Here is a 6,000-nt window from a genome sequence, read left to right on the forward strand (position 1 = left end):
CGTCCAAGGAGTAGAAGGAAATATATTCTATTGGTCTCTTGACCTAGAGAGGACAATTTTACCGAGCTGGAGGTTGTGTGGAATCTGTGGAAACTTGAAAAAGGCACTGCCACTTCCATGTCCTCTGGAAAAGGGGGGATTCCTTGCTGGGAAGGGTTTGCCCTGCCCAGGCACAGGGCTACAGAGCACATAAATCCCTGCAGCGCTGGTCCCTTAGCATCAGCTGTAACCAGCCATAGTGTGTGGTCTCTGAGTTGGTAGAAGCCCCTTTTATCATTGCATCCCACGGAACATATTTCAGGGAAAACAGACATGTATGTTCACACTGCCTTGGGTATTGCAACAGGATGGGTCATTTTGGTGATGTATATGAGTATTTCTTCATGTAAACCAAAGGACTGCTCTCCAGAAAACTGGGACACTGCCTGGGGTGCATATAGCAGATAACGTTTACTGCCATCTATGGGAATGGTGTGTATGGTGAACATCCACTGCCTAGCAGAAATCCACTAGTGAGGTGGAGGAGAAAAAGTCCTCAGTCACACAGCAGAGGTGGTAGGCATCTGTCACTGCAAAGTCACTCTGCTTATAGCTTCAGTGAAAGACAAACATGGAAGTAAAGGAACAATAATGCATTTTAAGCAAACAAGATGGAAGGAATACTGTTAAAATCGAGTGGTGTGCACCACCTAGGAAAGAGTTAATTCCTCTAAGACTTCTCTCTGCACAGAAGCTGGGAACACTGACATCCCCCTCAGGCAATGATCAGCCATTGAGATTTTTTCCTGATGATGTAACACTTGTAAGGTGACATCTTGCATACATTTCCCGGTTGGGGTAGTTATCTGCAGAACAGGAATGACACCCTGGCACATTACTCTGGCAGTTGCCATGAATCTCACTTGATTTTTTTTCTTTTTAATAAAATTAACTATTATTTCACTAATGATTGCTTTGTTGTGTAGCACTACAGGCCAAATGACTGACCATTTATGTTAATATATAGGATATAAATATAGGGATGCAACAGAGATAAATTATTCCAGCTGCCCCAAAAGCAGCAACCCTCATCTTGTTGGTAAGAGGACAATAAATCCAGGATCCTTTGTGTGGTGTCCAGGTGACATGCTGGAAGGGCATCTGCCTTTCACAGGCTCCTGTACATATATGTATATACCTGCCTGCTCATGTGAACATCTAAATAAGGCAGGGCAGCTCAAAAAACAACAGGCAGCTGAATCCTCCAACACATGTCAAGGGCTGAGCTGCTCTTCCAGATTAAATTTATAGTTTATAGAGGAAAGCAATTGTTTTGTGATTGCTGTGGGCTATTTTAGGTATCTACTGTAGGAGATTAATTGTTTCCTGTAAATGCCAGTTTATCTCTGTTAACTGAGCCCAGGGTGTCTGACTCACATGTAGATGTCACTCACATGTAAAGACAATTCAGATGGCTCTACTGCAAAATCTGGGAAGAGGCAGAAGGCAAATTTCCCAAGAGCACCCAGGCCCCATTTTACAAAGAGCTAAGCAAATAGGTTCTTAAATTTCACGCAAACCACTGAAAATGGGGCTCCTAAGGCTCCTGAAATACTTAAGTGGAGGCTCATGGGAGGCTTCATCTGCCTCTTGCCTTTGGGAAGTGAAGTGTTGGCAGCTGGGCTCAAAGGGCAGCGCTGGCAACATCATGAGCACTTTAGAGAGCAGTGGCTGTAGCACAGCCCCAGCCTGTTTGCTGAGTGCTTGCTGTGGAGCTGCCAGAGACAGAAAGGCCAGGGCATTTAAACAGCTAAGTGCTAAGTATTCCCCAGAGTTTCTAAAATAGTGCATAGCATAAACAAACACTTAAAAAAACAAACCCAAACCCAAAAAAAGTGGCTATCAGGAGTCCTACGTGTAGGTCCAGGTGAAAGATGGTGGCCTGGAGTAATGGCTGGCTGGGGTGGCTTTTGGAGTAGGTGCATAGTTCTGGCTGCTACAGAAAGGAGGCAACTGAAGTAGAAAAAAATACAGCAGAGCACAGCCAAAGTGCTGCAGGGGATGGAGGAAACAGAACTAGGCAGCAAGTTTGATAATGCTGGATCTGTTCTCTCCCGGGAAGAGGAGGTAAGGAGGCCATTATAATGCACAGAGTGCTTTGCCCTTCACTTGCACCTTCCTGCTAAGGGCATGCAGATGGTCACATCCTCACATCACCATCAGGGTGGGTTGCTACTTGTTCCCAGTTTCTACAGAGGGAGGCAGAGAGAGGGTCTGCTGCAAGTGAGCTCAAACAAAGAAGGCAATGGCAATGTGGGGAACAGAGCTGGAGCTTCCAAGCCCTCATCCTCTACTTGCTTTGCAAGTTGTGCCACATATACTGGAAGACTGAGGCTTTCAGACTACCTGCATAGCATCATGGCTAAGAAAGACATGAGGGTCAAAAAACTGAAAGAAACATTTTAAAACATTGTTTGTCCAGAGCAGCAGTAAGATTGCTGAAATGATCAGCAGTTCTGAGGACAACTGAGGTGCACACCAGTATTTGCAGTCACAGTTTGCAAGTGTCCTTTTGACCTGGAATCTCTGTTTAGCTTTAATTAAGATATGACAAAGCCTGCCTACAGTACCAATGAAACTAGACAGTCATCATGAGCCTTGCAAGGAACTTTGCATTAACTTTGATTTTAACTTCCTCACTGTGAGTGAGCCTTATGGCACCTGAGCGTGCCTTAGTTTCCTCTAAGATAAAGAGATCGATACTGGCTGCCTGAGGGAAAGTGAGAGGAGGAAAAAAACAATGTCCTTGATACAGTAACACCTTTAGTTTCTGATACTGAGGTAGATACTGATCAGAGCACAAAGCATCATAGTTGTTAACAGAGACGGACAGAGCCCTTCAAGAAGCCAAGAAGGTCATCTCTGGGCTAGAATCATGGGATCACAGAATAATTCTGGTTGGTAGGGACACCTTAGGAGTCTTTTGACCAGCCTTTCTCAAAGCCAGGCCAGCGCTGAGATCAGATCAGGTTGCTCAGGGTCTGATCCAGCTGGGGCTTGAAAGCCTGCAGGGATGAGAACAACACAGCCCCTGCTTCTTTGGGTTGACTGGCAGATGAATGTGGAGGTAGAGAGAGACCCTGCAGATGTGGCTCCACTTCACAAAGGCATTAGTGAGCTGTGAGGCTGAAGGATTTCCTGTAGCCAAACTTCCATGCCCAAACCTTCTTGTCCCCAGTTTCACTGCAAGACCTGCAGTGCAGTGTGGTGCTGTGGAGCTTTAGGGTGGCTGGCTTGGCACAGAGCAATGGCTGGGTGATATTCCCAGCAGATATTGCAGGCCACCCTGACCTTGCAATGGAACTACTAGACCTTGGCTTTATTAGCCTGCTATTAGAGCCTGGATGAATTAGATGTATTAGAGCAAAAGTAAGACGGGTATGTCTACAACACAAATCAGCATGGTGACTGTACTGCAGACATGCCCTTAGAAAGGAAGTAGGTAAATATTTAGAGAAGATACACCCTTGGCTTCTGAGAAAAAATAAATGGTACATAGTGGTGTATGATGAAGGCAATGAAATCAGATTTTCTTTTTGGCTTCTCATCTGCTTAGAATTTTTCTCCTCTTCCTAAGCAAAAGCTCAAAATATTAAGGATTTATTCTGCAGGAGACTGACATTCTCTGCTTAAAGCCTTGAAGGCTTAAAAAAGTTCAAAACCAGACATTTGTCAAGTGAAGCATTATGATCAGTTTGAAACTCAGCTTAAATGCTGCCTGTGTTATCCCGTTAGCGAGGCTTCCCGAAATCCCATTTGCACATCAGAGCTGCATATTGCCTTACAGATTATTCTGGTTACTTACAGTGGCTGCTGACAACACTCCTAGTTTAACAGAAAGTGTTTTGTTCCTGCAAAAGGGATGTTTTTAGACAGGATTGAGAGAAGGAAAAACAAGACTGGGAGTAGCTCCATTTTGTCCTTCCACCCAAAAAGCATCAGACTTGCCCCCTCACAGTCCCCGTGTTCACGGCTGGGAAACCAAGCTTTCCCTTGTGGTGAACCACCATTGTGTGCACATGGAGTTTCCTGAATCTTTAGATAAGCTCACCTTCTTCATGAAGTCAAAGCAACAATTTTCTCAAGGTCTTTCAGGCTCTTCAGAGAACATCAAGGCAGCCAGGGCCAAATCTCCTGCTTCAAAAATTCCATGCAGTTTTTCTCAGTTACAATTGTCTTTCTTGGATGTGAGTTGCCAATAATATCTGCAGAAAACATGTGCAGCTCAGATCAGTCCTTGGTCAAGGTGGGAGTGGAGAGTGGAGGCAAGACATTTTCCCTGTGCTGTAATACTGCTATAGCCACGATGAGATTTAAATGAAGGCAGAGTTTGGTGTAAGTGTTCAAATTCCTCACTGAGCTGTTCTGACCTACAGTTTTTCCTGGAAGGCTGGGCAAATAAGTAATACCAGGTTAGGATCATTAGAGTCCCTTAGATCCTATTTGCATGATCTTAAGCTCTGAGCTTCCTACTCTGCACGTCTAGCTTGTCTCTCCACTGGATAGATGCTTGGAGGAGAACCAGGGGACCGTCAGAGGGACTGGGGCAGGAAATGGTTTCATGAGCCAAAGGGAAATTGGAGAAGGTTAAAAATTAGCTGTCTGAATTCTCTGCTGATATCAGTTGGCCTAACATAATGGAGCTGCATTAATTTACTCTAGGAAACTATCCGACACTACTCCTCATGCAGGACTGTGCTGACAGAATAGTAACATGTCTGGGAGAGACAAGGAGGGCATCCGTGTCCCATTGGGCATTGACCCTTTGGTGCAGGCTGTTGCACACACCTTTGTTACTGCACAGGTGCCACAGCAAGAGGTGGTGAGTTTTGCATATGTGAAAAATATGAAGTCTGGATGTAGAAAAGCCTTTGGAGGCGCTAAGTCACACCAAGTTTTCTTTAGTCTCCTCTGAATCTCACCTGGTGTTACTAAACAGCTTAATGTTCTGTAGATTTACAATGTTTGCTGAAAACAGTTTGTATGAAACCTGACCAGCTGAAATAGAGTCTATCTCCAGCTTGCAGACCTGTCATTAAACATTAACAGTGAGCAGCTGGGTCTCCCATGGGTAGCACAGGCTTGCACTCCTGTCACTGCTGGCTGGAGCAAGTTTCATAAGGAGAGGGAACAAAACACACCCTGACATGTACAACCCAAACCATGACTGAGAGGAACAGAGAAGCAGTGGGTTTAAACTGGGACTACTTATCTTTGCTTCTGAGTCTGAAATGGGAGGCATGTGTCCTTAAGGCAAGAGGCTGGGTTAAACAGGGATGGAGCTGCCTCAGACACAGCCATTCATACTGCTTTACTTGTCTGTGTTTGCATTGCTTTTCATCCAGCTCAGCATTGTGGCATCACTGGGGAGGCAGAGATTTTGGCAGAGGGGACATTTCACAGGGGCTCAGGTTCAACAGCAGGCAGCAAAATAAATAGAGGTTTTTCATTGATGACACTTGTGATGGGAGCCATGTGGCATCTGTGCTGTGCTAGCTGCTCCTAGGGTGATGCAGATGCCTTTCCACAGCAAGGCCAGCAAAGTACTTGGGTAGTGCCAGCCTTGGCACCTCCCAGGCTGCCCTTTGCAGCAGTTAACACTGCTTTGCCCTACAGACCTCATTCATTGCTGTGGCACAGACAGGTGATGCCTCTACTTGCACAGAACCAGCAGTGCTCTCTTGCCACCAGTCCTAGATACAGTTCAGCAGACAGCTGTGCTAGCTACACACAAATCCTACAGAAGAGAATTAGTGGGGAAAGGTGATTAAGGCAAACAGAGGCTTAGGGACTGAGAACATTAGTGTCCTGAGTTGTTCTGTGGTGAATGCCCATGGACACCCACTTGCCTATGAGGCAAGTAGCTCAGCCAACTTAAGGAGCTTCCCACCTACATGGGCTATGATATAACCCGTGAACATGGGCAGTTACTGCAGGCAGCTATGGCACAGTGCCCATGGC

This window comes from Apus apus, chromosome 3 (genome assembly GCF_020740795.1).
Source record: "Apus apus isolate bApuApu2 chromosome 3, bApuApu2.pri.cur, whole genome shotgun sequence".
Lineage (NCBI taxonomy): Eukaryota > Metazoa > Chordata > Aves > Apodiformes > Apodidae > Apus > Apus apus.